This window comes from Mustela nigripes, chromosome 9, assembly GCF_022355385.1.
Source record: "Mustela nigripes isolate SB6536 chromosome 9, MUSNIG.SB6536, whole genome shotgun sequence".
Classification (NCBI taxonomy): Eukaryota; Metazoa; Chordata; class Mammalia; order Carnivora; family Mustelidae; genus Mustela; species Mustela nigripes.
The window spans coordinates 56462348-56484600 of record NC_081565.1 but is presented as its reverse complement, the minus strand read 5'-3'; positions in this window follow the sequence as shown (position 1 = coordinate 56484600).

Genomic DNA, 22253 nt, shown 5'->3' with positions numbered 1-22253 from the left:
TTAAGTCTCTTTAGTTTTCTTAATTTGTTCACATTCTATTTTTCCCATTTTTCACCTTTTTCTGAATAATTTCCAATGCCTTTTCTTTGATTTTTTAGTCATGTTTTTTATTTTTGGGTTTTTTTTCATTTTTGTTTTCTGATTGATTTAGTCTTCTGTTCAACCTCTGTAGTGAATTTTGTTTAGTTGTATTCTTTTTTGTTTGTTTTTATTTTTATTAACATGCAAGATATTACTCATCAGTTTTATATAATCATATAAATATGTATAATTTCATCAGTTTTATATAATACCCAGTGTGTATTATATCACATTGTGCATCATATTAGTGCAGTCAATTTTCCTCCCCAGGTTTGACAAATTGACAAAGTGCATTATATCGCAGTGTGCATTATATCACGTGCTCTCCTTAATGTCCATCACCCAGTCAGCCCCTCCCTTTACACCCTCCTTCCAGCAACCCTCTCTTTCCTATTATTAAAAGCCTCCTATGGTTTGTCTCCCTCTGGTTTTGTCTTGGTATATTTTTTTCTGTCCTCTCCTATGAGCCTCTGTTTTGTTTCTTAAACTCCACATATCAGTGAGATCATACAATAATTGTCTTTCTCTGACGGACTTATTTCACTTAGCATAATATCCACTAGTTCCATCCAGGTTGTTTAAATGGCTGGCAAGATTTCATTTCTTTGATGACTGAATAATATCCCATTGTACACACACACACACACTTTTTTTTTTTTTTTTTCCCTCTTAGGACCACCTTTGCTATATCCCATAGGTTTTACCCTTTTTTTTTTTTTTTTAATCCATTCATCTGTCTATGGGCTCTTTCTATAGTTGGCTATTTTGGACATTGCTGCTATAATTATTGGGGTGTAGGTAACCTTTCAGATCACTGCATTTGCGTCTTGAGGGTAAATACCCAATAGTGCAATTTCTGGGTCATAAGGTAGCTCTATTTTCAACTTTTTGAGGAATTTCCATACTGTTTTCCAGAGTGGCTTCACCAGCTTGCATTCTCACCAACAGTGTAGGAGGGTTCCCCTTCCTCAAATCCTTACCAATATCTGTCATTTCCTGACTTGCTGATTTTAGCCATTCTAACTGGTGTGGAGTGGTATCTCATTGTAGTTTTGATTTGTATTTCCTGATACTAAGTGATGCTGAGCATTTTTTCATGTATATCTTTGCCATTTGGACGTCTTCTTTGGAGAAGGAAGTGTCTGTTCATGTCTTCCTACTAGTTTTTTGACTGTGTTATTTGTTTTTTGAGTGTTAAGGTTGAGAAGTTTTTTAGAGATCTTGAATATCAACCCTTTATCTGTTGCCATCCTTTACAAATAAATATCTTCTCACATTCCATGGGCTGCTTCTTAGCTTTGTTGACTGTTTCCTTTGTTGTGAAGCAGCTTTTTATCTTGATATTTTGTTTCCTTTGTCTTACAAGGTCAAAGAGGTTGCTGTCTGTGTTCTCCTCTAGGATTTTGATGGTTTCCTATCCATTTAATCTTTTCATCCATTTTGAGTCTATTTTTGTCTATGGTGTAAAGAAATGGTCCAGTTTCATTCTTCTGCATGTATTCTTCATCTTTATGTTTGTGTTGTACTTATAAAATATTTTCTATCTCAAAACTCTCAGTGATGGGTCACTGGGTGGCTCAGTAGGTAAGCATCTGACTCCTGATTTTGGTTCATGTCATGATCTCAGGGTCATGAGATCAAGTCCTGCCTTGGGCTCTGCATTGGGTGTGGAGCCTGCTTCAGATTATTTTTCCCTTAGCCCCTCCCCCATTTCTGGCATATACATGATCTCTCTCTCTCAAAAAAAAAAAATCTCAATTTGTTCATACATTATACTCCTGTCTTCACTGAGTATCTCTTCTCTCTCTCTCTCTCTCTCTCTATATATATATATATATATATATATATAAAATATAAATTTTATCTTCAAGTTAATCATATATCTCAATTTTATTAGTATAATTTTCTAGAGGTATATTGGCTTCCTTTGTTTAGAATATATTTTCATTTTTGTTTGTTTGTTTTTATTTCCCTTATACTTTGTGTTGGTTTCTGCATATTAGACAACACTGTCAACTGTCTTAATCTTCACGGACTAGTCTTATACAGCTATTGACAGTCAGAGATCCTGGGTTGCAATTCGTATTTTTGTGCTAGTTCAAACTGCCATCTTATTCTCAGTAATCATCAGGTATATAAAGTTTACTGCATCCCATCAGAGCTCTGAGATAGTCAAAACAGAATCCAGGGCCTTAGGAAACAACATGAAAGTCAGCATTGGATGTATGGCTTACTACTTTTCCCTCCCTTAAAAAAAGCTGAGTACTGGATTTCTTTTTATTTGCTTTCTCTCTGCTGAGCTGGGGTATGGAGCTGTGGCATATGTTATTTTTCTAGGTCAGACATTCGTCCTTGCTTTCAATGGCCTCCAAAGAAATAGGGTATACCAGGACTAAGCAGAGCTAAGAATGTGGCAAGACAGAAATCAGTGCATTAGTAAGCTCACAGCATAAACTTACTGTTGGACCTATGGTTTATTCCTTTCCTTCTCTGCCCAGGAAGAGTCTGGGAGCTGGGCTATGCAGGTGGAGGGCTTATGGTGAAAGAGTGTCTCAACTGTTTTACCTGCTTTGGTGTGGTTGATTCTGTGCTCACCCTGCATGCAGGAGTCTCTCACTTAATTTCTGGATTTCTCACAAAAGGAACTGTTCTGAGTATTGTCATTAAATTGGTATGTCTGTGGGGAGGAAAGTTCAGGACTTTTTTTTCCCACAGTTTATATTATGTATATTATGTATATTTTAAATATCCAGGAAGGGCATAGATGACACACACAAATTAGAATAATTCAATAAATGCTTGGTAAAGGAGGTATTTGTAAAGATACAGTTTCGTAAAAGTGCAAGGAATAGTGCTGAACCACAAGGTTAATACAAGGGAGCTTTAGCTCCCTAAAGAATAGAAGGAATGAGGGAAAGGTTGGGTTACCAGAACCTGGGAAAAGAGAAGAGTGGAGAAGGAAGGAGAGTAAGGAGGCTAAATAATGTCCTTTCCCGAAAATGTATCTGTGTCTTTAGTCCTGTAACCTGTGGATGTTATCTTATATGACAAAAGCAACTTTGCCAATATGATTAAGGAAAGCTCTCGAAACAGAGAGATTATCCTGGATGATAATATGGAGCTTAAATGTTGCTATATTAATTACTATAAGACAGACAGAGGCAAAGAGAGATTTGACATAGGCAGAGGAGGTTAAAGTGATGCAGTTATGGAAGCAGAGATTAGAAATATGCAATGCTAAGCTAAATAATGCTGGCAATAATTTGTTAAATCAGCTACAGGAATGTAATAGAGTAAAAGGAAGATAAAATATAGGATTAAAAAGCATGGAGTCAGAAATACAAAGGAAATATAATTGACTTTGGAATAGGAAAGATTTGATTTGATTTTCAAATCCCAAATCTGTTATTTCTGTGACTTAGTTGTTAGCAAGATAGGATAATTTTCAATGAACAATATTTCTTGCAGTTCCAATGCACCATGTATCTTGTTTTAAGGTACTTTGGGCACTATGGGAGTTATAAACTATTGTGTAGGATAATTAATAAATGGCAAAGTAGAAGAGATTGGCATAACAGTTATGGAAAGGGGAATGAAACTATGCAATATGAAGAAGAATTGAAATAACAAGGACCATATGTTACTAAGAACACTGAATGGAAGCAATAAAACCATAACATAAACAATATGTCCAAAGTGTCTTATGACAAATAAGAGGGAATATTTTAGCAAAGTGTTCAGAGAATTCAGGAAGATGTGTCCAGAATATTATAACAGAAATAGAAAAAAGTCTTCCTGAATGCTGAAACATAACAGTTTAAAAACATTTTAAAATCCCTTAATGTCAGAAAGAATTAGTTCTTGATATCAGTATAAGACTATGGTTAAAAGTCATGTGAATGCACAGGGCAAGAGATTAGAAGTGAATTGTGTGCAGATTTGGTGGCTTTACTAGTCCAACGAATGTGAGAAAGTGGCAGTATAATGTATATATGCATGTATATATAAACCAATCTTGATATTTTTTTTCAAGATTTTATTTATTTATTTGATGGAGAGAGATATCACAAGCAGACAGAGAGGCAGGCAGAGAGAAAGGAAGAAATATGGGGGTCGATGCGGGGCTCAATCCCAGGACCCCAAGATCACGACCTGAGCAGAAGGCAGAAGCCTAACACACTGAGCCATCCAGGCGCCCCCATGTATTTTGATATCCTTTTTGACATCTTCAAGTGTACTTTATTTAATGTATAGACCTTCTCCCATAACTCTTACCACTTTTGTGGTTTTTATCTATTTAATACAGTTCCACCAACTTTTCTGTTTGTTTTTTAACTATAGGCAAAATCACAAAATCTTGCTCCTAAATAAGAGGGTATATTTTCCTTTAAACTAAAATGATAAAATTATATGTCAGATGAGATCTTAGTCTTGCTTTAAGTAGATCATCAGTATGTAAGGGTTTCCTATTTTCTTTCTACTACCCAGTTATTGTAGATCAAGGGTTAGACATGGAAAATATGTTAAAAGAAGGGAAAGGCCAGATTGATTTCCAGCTGCTGGACCTCACTACTTTGTCAGTTTTATGACAGAAGATTCTCACATAAGTGATGTAGGCCATTGACTGACTAATCAGACCACAACTAATCTTGTATTTAGTAAATAAGAGATAATAAAACAAGCCACTGTTTGAAATTCAGGGAGCAAGATAAATCTGGGCCAACACACTCCAGTCTTGGGATTGGTTGAAATCATCAACAGCATATAAAGTTGAGACTGCAACTATTTATTATTAAGAACAGAACATCTGAGAAAATAATAACCTCATTTTTTAAAGATTATTTATTTATTTGACACTGAGAAAGAGACAGTGAAAGAGAGGACACAAGTAGGGGGAGAGGGAGAGGGAGAAACAGGCTTCCCAGGATGCTGGGATCATGACTTGAGCCAAAGGCAGATGCTTAATGACTGAACCACCCAGGTGCCCCAACAATAACCTCATTCTTAAAAAATTTTCTTCTTACCTAGATTATTTGATTTTAAAACCAGGGTCATTTTTGTGGTCACCAAATATACTTACTAGACAGTAAAGGGAGAGGATAGAGAAAACAGTGACTGGACCATAATAAGAATTCAAAATGTCTTTTCTAAATCTCTAGACAATATGTGTACAATTTGATTAAGTACTTAAGTCCATCCAACAAACTATTATAATTTTCCCTGTTTCTGAAGTCTAGAAGAGTGCTCATGAGCTAAATTATCATTATGTTTTATTAGTATATTTTGTATTTTATTTATTTCATATTTATATGTATATTTGCCATATTGATATACTTATTAATTATATTGTAGATGTAATTTACAGCACAAGAAAAGAATAATTATCAGCAGTGAAAGAATGACTGAAAATATAAATAAAATATATTTCACTGATTTTAAAATAGTGAATATATGTCTTCTAATGAAGAATACTAATCACCAAGAGTTATTTATTTATTCAAGAATAATTGTATTAGTTTATTTAATCATGTATTTATGCAATTAGAGCTCTGTATATATATTTTTTTTCCATATATCTTCCAGGTTTCCCCCTTCCAGATGATCTCCTCTTAGATATTCACATAATGCCATTCTCTTACCTCCTTCAAATTTCTCAAATATTACCTTTTCTTTGAGACAATTTTTACTCTTTGAAAATTCAGTTCTTACACCCTGACAATATCTATTCCATGTCTCTACTTTCTTCTTACTCCCTGATGCTTGTCAATTTATAATAGACTATATATTTATTTACTTTCTTTATCAGTCATTTTCCATTATAAAATGTAACCTCTTGAGATCATGGATTTTAACAGGCTTTGTTCAATTTCTAGCACCCAAAAGAGTGGTTGGCACAGAATAGGTAGTTAAATAAATGTTTGTTTATTGAAAAAGTGAATGTATTAGATGGCCTAGGAAGAAAATATAGTTGGTAATATAAGTGAACCTTGAAGGAAAAGAAAATATAAGAGTTGTATAGAAGAGTAACAGCTTCCAAAAAAAGAGATACAGAAGTCAGGAATGTTGGCTGAAAACTCAGAGAATTATTCTGTTAAGGAAGTCAAGGAAAGAGATTGTTTTAAGAAGGTAGTGGTCAAGAGGTAAATGTGTCAAGAAGAGGATTAATGAAATGTCATGTGTGAATCTGTCATATTAATATCACTGATATATTAAGTGGGAGCTGCTGCATTTAGAACTGTTGTAAAACCTGGTGAATTAATTTTGTGAATAAATGATAGCCAAAGAAATGGACATTCAAATTTCAATGACACTTTCAGGAATATTTGAATGCAAAGGGAGGCAAGAAATGTAACTTCATAAGAGTAAGTGCTTGAGTATGGGATTTATTTTATACAAATGGGACACTTGTGGGAATATTTAAAAGACAGTGGGGAACCTCCATATCTTGTATATTCTAAATTATGATTCAATAAACATAGTGATAAATATATCTTTTTGTATTAGTGTTTTTGTTTTATTTAAATAAATATCCTCTGGTGGAATTACTGGATCATATGTCATCTCTATTTTTAATTTTTTTGAAGAAGCCCCACACAATTTTCAACAGTAATTTTACCAGTTTACACTTTCACCAGCAGTACAGGAGAGTTCCTTTTTCTGCATATGTATGCAACAGAATATTATGCAGCTGTAACAAGGATGAGATCTTGTCATTTATGACAACATGGATGGATCTAGAGAGTAATACACTAAGTCAGACTAAGATAAATACCATAAGATTTCACTCATATGTGCAACCCCAAAAATAAGACAATAAAAAGCAGAATCAGATCTATAAATACAGAAAACAAACTGATGATTGCCAGGAAGTAAGGGATGGTGGATGGACAAAATGAGTTGGGGGAGTGGGAGATGCATGTTCCCAGTTATGGAACAAATAAGTCATGAACATAAAAGATACAGCATAAGGACTATAGTCAATGATATTGTAATAGTGCTGTATGTGAAAGTTGGTAGCTACACTTATGAGCATAGCATAATGTATAGAGACATTATTCATCAGGGGAGTAAGATGGCAGAGGAGTAGGAAAGCCTACTTCAACTCATCTCCTGAATTTAGCTGGATATTTACCAGATCACTCTGAACACCCACAAAATCAGCCTGAGATATAAGAAGATATATACAGATCTCTAAAAACAGAATATCTCCAGTGGTTGGATTTGAGGTACAAAGCAGGGACTAGTGATTCTGAAGGCAGAAAATCAGATGTTAAACAGAAAGGGAGGGAGACTCTGGGATCCTGCCCTTCTAAACCACAAAAGCCTCCTATGCTGGGACTGGGCACAGACTTGCAGACCATTGGCATTAGGGAAAGGACTTTAGGGAAGCCCCCGAACCTGAAATCTGAAGCTCCAGGGCCACACATGTGAACTGGGGGTGGCTGGTGGTTTTAGAAACAAAAAGTGCCTGGACCTGGAAGCGAGGACTGGGAGTGCTGCTGTGAGGTGCACAGTGCAGAAGGCTGCAGTTTTTAGCAGCAAAGACAAAAACAGACAGTGGCCTGGAGTGATAACTGAAGAACAGACTGTGATTTCTCTGTTCTCTGACAGAGATTTGGATACCTTCACTTCTGCTCTGACTCTCAGAAGATAAGTGGAAAGCCATCAGGGAAATCCTCCAGAGAAACCCCCCCAAAAATGTTTTTCACTAATTCCATCTCCTCCTACAGGGGGCAGGACAACTCAGCCCAAACAGATTTGCCTGAGTAACAGCATGGCAGACACCACCCCCAGAAGACAGACTGAAAGAACAAGAGGCTGACAACCCTAAGGTCCCTACAAAACAGGTGCATCTTGCTTGGGTTCTGGCCAATAATTAGGGCTCTTACATTCTCTCAACTACCCCTCAACAGAATGACTAAGAGGAGGAACCCCGAGCATAGGAAAAATTCAGGGACTGTGACCTCTGCCACAGAACTAATAGATATGGATATAAGAAAGATGTAAGAAATAGACTTCAGGATAATAGCTATGTAGACAATAGCTAGGATGGAGAAAACCATTAAGGACAACATAGATTCTCTAAGGGAAGAAATGAGAACTGGTCTGGCAGAACTTAAAAATGCTATTGATGAGATCCAATCTAATCTAGATACTCTAAGAGCTGGGGTAAATGAGGCAGAAGAACTAATTAGTGATCTAGAAAACAAACTGATAGAAAAGAAGGATCAGGAGGATACCTGGAACAAACATCTTAGAATCTATGAAAACAGAATTAGAGAAATAACTGATGTCATGAAACATTCCAATGTCAGAATTATGGGGATCCCTGAGGAGTGGTGGAGAGAGAGGACCAGAAGATATATTTGAGCAAATCCTAGCTGAGAACTTCCTTAATCTGGAGAATGAAGCAAGCATTCATGTCCTAGAGAGTACTCCTCCCAAGATCAAGGAAAATAAACCAATGCCCCAGCTTGTAATAATAAAATTCATGAATCCTAAGGAAAATATCTTAAGGGAAGTTAGGGGGAAGAGATTCTTATGTTCAGAGGGGGGCATCAGAACAATGTTAGGCCTGTCTATAGACACCTGTCAAGACAGAAAGGGCTGGCAAGACATAGTGTACTAAGTGAGAAGAACATGCAGCCAAGAATATTTTATATGACAAGGCTGTCATTTAAAATGGATGGAGAGATAAAGATTTTCCAAGACCACCAAAAACTAAAAGAATACATGACCACTAAGCCAGCTCTGCAAGAAATATTAAGGGAGGAGTTATAAGAGAGGAATGACCCCTAGAGTGATACAGAACAGAAAATTACAGAGACATCTTATAGAAACAAGGATTTCACAGGCTACATGACAATAAAATCATATCTTTCAATAATCACTCGCACCATGAATGGCCTAAATGCTCCCATAAAATGGCACAGGGTTGAAGACTGGACAAAAAGACAGGATCTATCCTTATTCTGTTTATAAGAGACTCATTTTGAACCCCAAATACATCCAGACTGAAAGTGAAGGGATGGAGAACTACCTTTCATGCCAATGAACCTCAAAAGAAAGCTGGAGTTCCAATTCTAATATCAGATCATTAGATTTTAAGCTAAACACTGTAGTCAGAATTGCAGAAGGACACTATACCATTCTTAAAGGGTCTAATCTACAAGAAGATCTAACAATTGTAAATATGCTCCCAACATGGGGGCAGCCAACTACATAACCCAACTGTTAATCAAAATAAAGAGACATATTAATAATAATGTGTTAATTGTAGAGAACCTTAACATTCCAGTCTCAGCAATAGACAGATCATCTAAGCAGAAAATCAACAAAGAAAAAAAAAAGTGTTGAGTGACACATTGGACCAGATGGACCATACACACACACACACACAAAACATTTCATGCTGAAACAACAGAATACTCATTCTTCTCAAGCGTACATGGAACTTTCTCCAGAATAGGCCACATACTGGGTCACAAATCATGTCTCAACTGATAGCAAAAGATTGAGATTATTCCCTACATATTCTCAGACCACAGTGCTTTGAAACTGGAACTCCATCAAAAGAAAAAGTTTGGAAGAAATTCAAACACTTAGAACAAAAAGACCATCCTGCTCAAGAATGTTTGAGTCAAGCATAAATCAAATAACTTAAACAATTCATGGAAACCAATGAGAACAAAAACACATTTGTCCAAAACTTATGGGATATAGCAAAGGCAGTCCTAAGGGGGAAATACCTAGCCATCCAAGCCTCACTCAGAAAAATAGAAAAATGCCAAACACACAAACTATTTACAGACCTTAAAGAACCAGAGAATCAACAACAAATTAAGCCTATACCACACACAAGAAGGGAAATAGCTAAGATAAGAGCAGAGATCAATGAATTAGAAACCAGAAATGCAGTAGAATACATTAACAAAACTAGAAGCTGGTTCTTTGAAAGAATTAATAAGATCGACAAACCACTGGCCAGATTTATCCAAAGGAAAAGAGAAAGGTCCCAAATTAATAAAATCATAAATGAAAGGGGAATGATCATGAATAACACCAAGGAAATAGAAACAATCATCAGAAATTATTATCGGGGTGCCTGGGTGGCTCAGTGGGTTAACCCTCTGCCTTCCATTCAGGTCATGATCTCAGGGTCCTGGGATCGAGCCCTGCATCAGGCTGTCTGCTCAGCAGGGAGCCTGCTTCCTCCTCTCTCTCTGCCTGCTTCTTCGCCTACTTGTGATCTCTGTCTGTCAAATAAGTAAATAAAATCTTAAAAAAAAAAGAAATTACTATCAATATCCTAATAAGTTAAGCAACCTAGAAGAAATGGATGCATTCCTGGAAACCTATAAACTTCTAAGACTGAAACAGGAAGAAATTGACATTAACCTGAACAAAACAATAACCACAAAAAGATTGAAGAAGATTGAAGAAGTGATTAAAAACAGCTCAAAAAACAAGGGTCCAGTACCTGATGGATTCCCTAGGTAATTCTACCAAGCATTCAAAGAAGAAAAAATACCTAGACTAATGAATCTGTTTTGTAAAAATAGAAACAGAAGAAAACTTATAACTTGTTCTATGAGGCCAGCATTACCTTGATCCCCATACTAGGCAAAGATCCCATCAAAATGGACAATTTCAGACCAATATCTCTGATTAATATAGATGCCAAAATTCTCAACAAGATCCTAGCTAATAGGATCCAACAGTATGTTAAAAGGATTATCCACCATGACCAGGTAGGATTTATCTCAGGAATGCAAGCGTAGTTCAACATTTGCAAATCAATCAGGGAGAAGAACCACAAGGTCCTCTCACTTGATGTAGAAAAAGCATTTGACAAAACACAGCAACCTTCCCTGATTAAAACTCTTCAAAGTATAGGGATAGAGGGAACATTTCTCTACTTCATAAAATTCACCTATGAAAAACCTACAGCAAATATCATTCTCAAAAGGGGAAAAGCTGAGAACGTGTCTCTTTAGATCAGGAACATGACAAGGATGCCATACTGTTCAACATAGTACTAGAAGTCCTAGAAAGAAAACTCAGACAACGAAAAGAAAATGTGTTCAAATTGGCAAAAAAGAAGTCAAACTCTCTCTCTTCACAGATGACATGATACTTTATGTGGAAAACCCAAAAGAATCCACCCACAAACTACTAGAACTCATATAGCAATTCAGTAATGTATTACAGGATATAAAATCAATGCACAGAAATCAGGTACTTTCTTATAAACTAACAATGAAACTGTAGAAAGGGAAATTAGAGAATCAATTCCATTTACAATAGCACCAAAAACCACAAAATACCTTGGAGTAAACCTTACAAAAGAGGTAAAGGATCTGTACTTAAGGAACTATAGAACACTCATGAAAGAAATTGAAGAAGACACAAAAAGATGGAAAACCATTCCATTCTCATAGATCAAAAGAATAAACATAGTTAAAATGTCTACACTGCCCAGAGCAGTCTATACTTTCAATGCCATCCCAATCAAAATACCAATGGCATTTTTCAAAGTGCTGGAACAAACAGTCCTAAAATGTATATGGAACCAGAAAAGACCCCGAATCACCAAGGAAATGTTGAAAAAGAAAAAAACAAAGCTGGAGGCATCATGTTACCTGATTTCAAGCTTTATTACAAAGTTGTGATCACCAAGACAGAATGGTACTGGAAAGGAAACAGTCACATAGAGACCAACAGAACAGAAGAGAGAACCCAGATATGGACCCTCCACTCTATGGTCAAATAATCTTTGACAGAGCAGGAAAAATAATATGTAAGTGGCCACGGATTGAGCTGCAGTCAGGAGACCAAACCAGACCCTAAATCACATCTCCTTAGAGCTCAAAGATTCTTGATCTTTTGAGTGTAAAAGTAGAGTGTGCTTGAGAAAGGGTCTGAGCTATGGATTCTAAGACTCGACAACGTGACTGCCTGCACATCCCTAGTTAGGCTACTAATCCATTATGGGTTTGTGCTGTCTTTGTACGAACCATAAATTACGCCACTGTTAGGTCACACCATAGTCTTACAAATCATAAATCAAGTGTTAAGTTACCTTGAAGTTAGTACATATGGTACAAGATTAATTAAAGACAAAGATGACTGACATCAGCAAGTCTACCATTAGGGTATGTGAAATAGATGAAAGAAAGGCCTGTAGGGCTAGTATATGCGTGTAGTAATTTCCTGTATAATCAATCAAGTAAGACACTTCCTTGTGATTGTTTCTACTAACTATATAAAGCTGTACTGCTTTGAATAAAGATTGGCACTTCTTGGACATCATCCACTGTGTCCCTCCTGTCCCCATCTCTTTATGTCTCATCTTCATCTCACCATCCTTTTATCTTCTCAACCCTGGTCATGTTGTCATGCCAGCCGCGACAAAAATATCCAGTGGAAAAAAAGACAGTCCCTTCAATAACTGGTGTTAGGAAATTTGGACAGCTATGCATACAAGAATGAAATTCGACCCTTCACTAATACCATACACAAAGATAAACTCGAAATGGGTGAAAGAGCTCACTGTGTGATAGGAATCCATAAAAATCCTAGAGGAGAAAATAGGCAGTAACCTCTTCAACATTAGCCACAGCAACTTCTTTCAAGACACATCTCCAATGGAAATGATAGCAAAATGAACTTTTGGTACTTCATCAAGATAAAAAAACTTCTGCACAACAAAGGAAATAGTCAACAAAACAAAGAGGCAACTCTTGGAATGGGAGAAGATATTCGCAAATGACACTACAGACAAAGGGCTGATACCCAAAATCTATAAATAACTTCTCAAACTCAACATCCAAAAAATCAAATAATCAAGTCAAAAAAATGGCAGAAGACATGAAGACACTTCTTCAAAGAAGACATACAAATGGCTAACAGATACATGGTAAAATGTTCATCATTACTAGCCTTCAGGTAAATTCAAATCAAAACCACACTGAGATACCACCTTATATCAGTCAGAATTTCAAAAATTGACAAGGTAAGAAGCAACAAAAGTTGGAGAGGATGTGAAGAAAGGTGAACCCTCTTACACTATTGCTGGGAATGCAAGTTGGTATAGCCACTTTGGAAAACAGTGTGGATGTTTCTCAAAAAATTAAAAATAGAGATATCCTATGACCCTGCAATTGCACTACTAAGTATTTACCCCAAAGATACAGATGCAGTAAATAGAAGGGCCATATGCACCCCAATGATCATAGCACAATGTCCACAATAGTCAAACTGTGGAAAGAGCTGAGATGCCATTCAGCAGATGAATGGATTAAGGAGATATGGTCCATCTACACAATGGAATATTACTCAGCCATCAGAAAGGATGAATACGGGGCGCCTGGGTGGCTCAGTGGGTTAAAGCCGCTGCCTTCGGCTCAGGTCATGATCTCAGGGTCCTGGGATCGAGCCCCGCATCGGGCTCTCGGCTCAGCAGGGAGCCTACTTCCCCCCTCTCTCTCTGCCTCCTTGTGATCTCTGTCTGTCAAATAAATAAATAAAATCTTAAAAAAAAAAAAAAAAAGAAAGGATGAATACTCAAGTTTTTCATTAACATTTTTGGGACTTTAGGAGATTATGCTAAGTGAAATAAGTTAAGCTGAGAAAGTCAATTATATGGTTTGATTTATTGGCAGTTATGAGAATTAACATGGAGGATATTAAGGGAAGGAAGGGAAAAATGAAGGGGGGAGAGAATCAGAGGGGAAGAACAACCATGAGAGAATATCGACTCTGAGAAACAAACTGAGTGTTTTAGAGAAGAGCAGATTGTGGGTGGGTTAGCCTGGTGTTGGGTATTAAGGAGGGCATGTATTGCATAGAGCACTGGGTGTCATAAGCAAACAGTAAATCATGGAACACTACCTCAAAAACTAAAGTTGTACTGTATGGTGAGACATAATTAAAAAAAAATAATGTATAGAGATGTCGAATCACTCTGTTATATATACAAAAAGGAAAGTAACATTGTGTATCAACTATACTCAAATAAATAAATAAATAAATAGACAATAGGAAGATTCAATTTAGATGGCTGAGGTAAATCTAAGAAGGAGAGAATATCAGCAGTATAAACTCCTTGAGACATGAAAGTGCATGATGTTGCAAACTCTGCTGGTTACTTACCCAATATCCATTCTCTTATACAAAACCAGATTCTTAGATTTTTTTCAGCATGATGATGTTCCCAGTTAAAATACTCATCTCCCAAGATTTTATTGTTGTTAAGTATGATCTTGTGATGTTATTTAACTGAAGATATGTAAAGGGAAGCTATTGTTTAGGATTCCAACAATTTATTAAAAGATCAAAGCAATACTTCTACTTGGAAAAGATTGCTTGGACTAAAGTGATAGAAAATCCAACAGGAAGAATATTAGATAATTATCCATGTGGTGATTGAATGTATCCAGGATAAAAACATGGCTTGAATTGAGAAATGAGAATTGTGGTTGAAATGTTTAAAGTCAAATGTGAAGATTTTGATGAATGAGAGTAATCAAGATACAGATAACAAATTGGCACAAGTAGGAAGATTGGTATAACCAAATTGGCATTGGAGAATGAGCATGGCCATCAAAGGAAGCAAACTTATTTTCAACAAAAAAGGGGAAATGATTATAAAAGCAATGGGGAATAAGGACATTTCTGTTATCTCTGAAGGATATAAAGTACTGGATAATAAAGCTTCAATATAAGAGGAAAATGATGGAATGGCAAGTTCAGAAAAGTACTAGTTTTTGCTTCAAACATGGAAGCAATCATATTGTTTCAAAAAAGTTTGAGAATAAAACAAAGTTTGCTACTTATAGAGTGGCACTTCCAAGAGATAGAGCAGAAGAGTATTTTGGGTGGAGTGAGTTGGGAAATCAGAGTTAAGGGCAAGGAAATACTAAAGCGAATGATGATGAGTAAAATGATAATAGTTGGCCAATAGTCTTCTATCCCACAATTTCTAATGTTTCTACTAAGATTAAAAATTTTAAATATGGCATTATAATTATGAATGATATTTCTTTCTATTTATGTTCTTATCTTTCTCTTATATTAGGCAGTTTTTGTTATAGAGTAAAAGAAGAAAAACAAAATATTGGATCTTCATAATTTTGTCTCACTTCAGTCTTTATTAATTTATTAAAAACTAAATACCATCCTTTTTGTGCTTTTTAATTTACTCTCTTTCTATGCCTTGTGATATCATTTCATCTTACCTTTTAATTTGTAGTCTTTATGGTTTCCTTTCTTAATATAATTACTCTGGTTCTTACTTGTAATCTTCCACTATGATATTCACTCCACTGCTTTTTTTTTTCCTTTCCTACATCTATCAATAATTTCTGTTAGATATTTTGTTTGTTTGTTTATTTTTTTTATCCATGTGGAGTGTTTTGTTTTTGTTTGTTTGTTTGTTTGTTTGTTTCCTCCTGGAGACTCTTCTGAACTCATTTTGTCTTTAAAAAATGCACTTCAATTTCCAAGCTTTTAGTATTAACTAGAATCCACTCTGGCCAAGCTTTCAGTATTAACTAGAATTCACTCTGGGAGGAAAAAAAAAAAATACTTACATTTCCCTATTTAATTTCTTTTCTTTATAATTAGAAAGATTCAAATTCACTTATTTTATTTAAAAAGTGTCAATTTTTAATTCACTGGGTACCTTGCTGGTAACTACCATACATATTCAGTGTATTTCAGCAAGTATTTATTATGAGTTAAACATGTGTAAGTTTCAAGACTAGATACTAAGGAAAAAAATGTGAAATTCTTTCAAATCTTTACTATCTTAGGCAAGAAGATGTGTATATTTAAGAAATCATAGCCCAAGGAAGACAGTGATTTATTGCATAATAAAAATTTAAACACAACCTTAGATTTCCACAGAGAGGTGCAGAATTATTATGATGAGGGATCTATTATGAAACAAACTGGATATGCAAAAAAAGATAATAATTCTGTTGAGATAAAGAAAGAGGAGGAGAAGGATGAAGATAAGAAGGAGGAAATGAAGAGGGATAATAGAAATATGACATGGGAAAGGAGAGGTAAGAACTCAATGTAGAGAAAGGAAAGATACAACAACTTAAAAAAGTAAAGAAAATCAACAAATCCATAGTCCTGAAAGAATAGGGCTATTTCAACCAATGGGAAGTAGCTTTGACTGGATCACAAGGTGTACAGAGTAGAAATGATTTTGGAGACCAACTTGGAAATACGTTGAATGTCCTTTTTTGGCATTTGACTGATTTCAGTATGGCAATGTTAGCTTTGCCAAAATCAAGCAAGCCATTGTTAAGGACACAACATATTATATAAACAGAATTCAAAATGTAATTTGCAACCCTTTATGCTGACTATCTCCATATCTATTTAATCATTGGATAGTGATTTAGTTTTGAAATATATTCAAATTTTGTGATCTGTGAGAACATCATTATAGTATGCAAAATTAGAAATAAAAATCAAGTAGCATAACTGATATATACTTCTCTAATTCTCTAAAAAACAAATACTTGTAAATAATGATTATTCCATTGAATGTTTAAGAGATTATTGCTTTTATTATAGATGAACACAGATGAATTTAATAGATTCAGTTAGGTAACACTCATTATTCACCTGCTTATTGCTGTTGCTATCATATATGGTAAGCTAATTTATATAATTAACTTCATATAATTGATTTAAAGACCTTGTCCAACTGGGCAGTATATTAGTTCATTGATGGAATAAATAAAGAAATCCCAAATATGAAGTAACTCATCACCAAACTCATTATTATTACAATATATACTTTCTTTTTAGTTTTGGTGATTCTTACACCAGTATTTAAAGTTATTATTAAAGAAAATAAATCCTAACAGTATTTTTCAGAATCTCCCAAATAAATTTAATTTCTGGTTTGGTATAGAGCTCATATTATTGAACAAGTACTGGAATATTATTATTCAAGGAAAAAATGATTTTTTTTTGTCTTCTCAATTAGTCTTTCAGAAAAAGAAAGACAGTAAGTACACTAGTAAAGCAGTATATATTTGTGTATTAAAATTAAGACACCATATGCAATTTTTGTGCTTCATTGCCCAACACATGCTGATGAAGAGGAAAAAACAAACAAACAAACAAACATGTGAAAGGCATTAACTGAGTAATAAGTTCTGGAAATACGGACTTGATGACAAACTACTAGATTAATCAACTCAGCACAACAAAAACATTGTGTTCTAAAATAAAGCCAAGGCAGTGAACATGGGAAAACTAAAATCTAGCTTATGATTTTAGTCACAAATTTCTATCAGACCATCTCATAGGTTTTTGAAAGTCTACATATGCAAAGAGAATTATCTTTTTTCCCAAAAAAACAAACAAACTCAATCATTTCTATGGTACTACTTCTTCCCAGAAGAGCTGCTGTTCAGAGAGAATTTTAGCCTGGGAACTTTGAAGTTATAATCAAATGTTCATTCTAGCTCATTCTTTACATTCAATTTATTATTGATTTGTATGTTATTTTATGTTATGATGTTTGTTCTGTTCTATTTGATCATATCCTATCCTAATCTATCCCACTTCATTTTATTTCAAGTGTATGCTTCAAAATATCATCTCTTTCTCACTTCCATGGCTCTATTCCTTATGTGCTTTGAAATGTAACTACAAATTAACATGGGTTAAAATTCTCTTTATGTCCAGCTGCCTCTAACATCTGTTTTGTGTCTTCTTAATACAAACCAGTCTTTCACTATTTTATTCAAAATAAAGAAATGTTTCCATTCTTTTTCTTCTTCTTTTATTTTGGGGGAAGGGGCAGAAAGAAAGGAAGAGATAGAATCTCTAGCAGACTCCCTGCTGAGCAAGGAGCATGATGGGCGACCTGATCCCAGGATCCATAGATCATAACCTGGGCCAAAATCAAGAGTCAGTCACTCAACCAACTGAAATGGTCTAGGATCCTTGTGCTTCCCTTCTTCTTAGGGAAACAAACAAACAAATGAACAAACAAACAAACAAACAAACAAAAAAATCCATCTCTGGTAGGGCTTTCAGACTTTCTGCTAAGACACCAAGCTAACCTTCTGGAGTCATCTCTTTTAGTAAGTTCATTTTCAATTAACTCATTCAAACTCCTCCAGAACCCTACACTAAAGCTGTAATGTATCATCTTCAACCTCTTGAAAATGCCAGCTTCTGTCATACCTCACATTCTGTTTATGTGTTTTGCTTGCCTAATTTCTTTAAGAAAATACAATGTCTTTGATGCAAAATTGATTTCTGTAACTGATAAATCATGCATCTTCCAAATCCAAACTTGCTTTCAGAGTTTTATTGGACATATGGCTTGTCTGCTAGAAACTACCTTTCCTGGCTTTCTTTGAAGCTTTGTGTGCCACATGAATAAATTCTGGCTAAAAGAGTGTCAAAAGAAAAAAAATACACAATTTCAGTGCCATATCATTAAAAGAAAACTCACTCTCTATATTCTCTTCCCCATAATAACAGTAAAAAATGCAGATATAATGATGGTAAGCCAACTTTAATTCTGTGTATTAAGTCAGCACACTCAGTGTGGCAGAAGAACAAAATAGATAGTGTCTGGGTCCTACTGTTATAGCTCGTACTGCTTGAGTTTTAGCTCTGGATAATTTGGTTATTTTTACAAAGTTATGTAAAAGGAAAAAATATATATCTTATTTAGGACACTATATTTTGAGATCTCTTTGTTATATCAGATGAGTGATTCCCAGAGAATTTCTTTGCTGCTTTTTTTTTTTTTTTAAGTGTGCTATGATGCTGGAACATTCAAGTTGTAATAATAGATGTTTAAGGGCTCCAAGAAGAAAATCTTTGTGTTCTTATGATTAAGATTATGATTTTGCTGCTACTTATTTTTCTAATAATGGTTCTTGGTCTTAGTGTCCAATATTATTCTGTTGTCTATTGCTGCTTTAAAAATTGTCCAAAAATTAGAATTTTGTAACAATACACATTTCCTATGTTACAATATCTGCATGTAGCTTATTTGTGTTCTCAGACTCAGGGACACTTACAAGCCTGCAATTAAAGTGTCTTCCAAGATGCAGTTTTGTCCATATTTAATACTGAAAGGATCCACAATCTACTCAATTGGTGATTGTTGGCAGCATTCAATCCCTTGCAAGTTTTTGGATTAGGGGCTTCAGTTCCTTGCTGGCTGCTTGCCAGAGACTGTCCTCAACTCCTTGTAAAACAGGGCTGTCCGTGAGGCATCTTAGAACATGGCAGCTGGCTTCATCAATTTGAGCAAGTGGGAGCAAACAAGAAAGAGAAATTGAATGTGAACAAGAAAGAAGTCACAATGATTTACAAGCTAAACCTGGAAGGGCATTCTATCACACTGGAGTACTCTGTTAGAATCAAATCATTAGATCCAGTCCACACTTGAAGGGAAATGATTATACAAAGGTTGAATTACAAGGAGGTAGAGATTATTGAGAGATATTTCAGAGGCCAACACAATGATTTCCTGAAATGCTTGTTAAATATGAAAATTCCATTGTTTTATTTCCATTGATTGTGTTTTCTCATATCTTGGGGTAGAAGTAATGGTCACTCCAAGTAATTATGATGGAAAAAGACTGATTGATTATACAGTGCTTTAATTTTGAAATCTTCAGAATTATTAATAAATAAGTTGGCAAAATATAAAAGTCCCAGACAAAAATTAATTTTGATTCTCATAATGTATTGCAATTAAGTAGCAATTATACAGCTGACAAATATCAGCTTTATTTCTGTAGCCTACTTTGGGGAAAATGAATACCTCAATATCATATTATTGTTGGTTATATTTAGTTTTCTGCTATCCATAAAAATTAAAGACATAATTTTCAGGCAATTTTCTGTTTATTTTACATTTTGGATACTGAAATCCATTATTAAGAAAAGTACAAAAAAAAGCAAATTTTAAAAATAGCACACAATGAAAAAAATTCAAAATTTTATGAATATATTTGAGATCTTTGTCAAACAGTGGATGTGCAAAGATGAAATTTTTCTGCTTTTTCTATATTTGTAGGTTCCAGAATTAGATAAACAAAAACATACACATTGATATAGATATAAATATAGATATATAGAATATAGACATCTGAAAATCACATGAATATGTCCATTCACAAACAAAAGCATTCTAATCTGTTACCAACTGAAGGATATTTCTAAAGGTTCCCTGATTTTTCTTCATTCATTTCTTCCTCTTTCCTTCCTTTCCCTTCTCTTCTTACTCTGCACATTCTTTTGGCAGTATTACCCACCCCAATTATTGCTATTACTATGCATATAATTACAACTTAAAACTATTCATCTTCAACCCAAAATTTGTTCATAAAAAACATTTATTTAGGTTCTTGCATCTCTATCTAGGTTTTATTGAAGATTCTGCTTCCACTTTTCCTACCAATTCTACTAGTTGCATGTATGAATTTCTTGTACATGATATCCTTTAAAAAACTGCACAATTTGTAAATGCAATAATATCACTTATACATTGTTGTCTCATCAACATTTAAATATATAGAAGCAACCTCATCTTGAAGGCAAAAAATAAAACAAAAAATCTAATGCCCTCCCATTGATCTTATTACTCTTTGCAATTATGAATTTATTTTTTTCATTTTCTTTATGAACAAACTTCTGGAAAATACAGCCCTAGTCATCTCTGACCAGGTTCTGAACTCTTATTCCAATCCAGTTCTCATTCACATCGTACCACTGAAAATGATCTTCCACAGTAAGCCTTGTCTTACTAATTTTTCAAGAATGTATATTTTGGGTCTGCTCCTTTTAAAATTTTTTATTACAACTTAATTCTTCTAACCACTGCTTTCTTACTCTTCTCTACATCTTCTCTTTTTCCTCCTCATTTATTTTCATGTGCCAGGCACATTTTCATCTTTCTCTGTTCTGACCTAGGTTAAGGAATCTCATAACTCTGCATGTATTTCAGGGGGAGTGAGGAAGACGAAACTAGCAATGTGCTCAGAAGATGAGATGTTTACAATGCCACTCTGTTAATAATGTTCACTATCTCAAGAGACTATCAACTCTAAGTCTGAACTGTAATCTTAAAGTGTTTTTGAGAATCTTCAACTTTGGGGGCACCGGGGTGGCTCAGTGGGTTAAGCCTCTGCCTTCCATTTGGGTCATGATCCCAAGGTCCTGGGATTGAGCCCAGCATTGGGCGCTCTGCTCAGCAGTGAGCCTGCTTCCTCCTCTCTCTCTGCCTACTTGTGATCTCTCTCTGTCAAATAAATAATTGAAATCTTAGAAAAAAAAAAAAAGAAAGAAAAGATCTTCAACCTTTTCTCTCCTTATCAACCTCTTGCACTTCCAGATTGAGTTGAGAGTCAAAAAGAACTTAATAACTTAACTAGCCCATGTGACTGGTGTTCTTCTTTCCCCACTTAGCAAACACCTAAAAAAACCAATGCTAACAAATAAGCTTTCCGTGAAAAATAAAGTCCTCAATTTCTTAGTACTAGCTTTTTTTTTTTTTTTTTTAAAGATTTCATCCATTCATTTGACAGACAGAGATCACAAGTAGGCAGAGAGGCAGGCAGAGAGAGGACGAAGCAGGCTCCCCGCTGAGCAGAGAGCCTGATGTGGGGCTTGATTTCAGGACCCCGGGACCATGACCTGAGCCAAAGGTAGAGGCCTCAACCCACTGAGCCACCCAGGCACCCCTTAGTACCAGTTTTGATGCAAAATCTTCTGGCCACCTAGGAAAAGACTGCTTAGAATTTCCTGTTGTGGATGAGCCTTAGAAGTAATCCATCAGGATAGCAGATTTTTGTCTGGCTTTAGCACAGGCATATGATTTCATCTCTCAAACTCAGTATTTCCAAAACAAGGTATTTTCACTAAGGACATATTCCAAGGGAAAAATAGATATAAATATACTGGCAAATATATTAGTTGTGGTGTAGTATGGATAAAATCTGAAACCAAACTAAATGCTTAGAAGCTGGACTGTAGTTACATAAATATTTGCAAACCAAATTAAAAAGTTATTGTTAGCACTTCCTCAGCTTGACTTATTTCGCTAAGCATGATACGCTCTAGTTCCATCCATGTTGTCGCAAATGGCAAGATTTCATTTCTTTTGATGG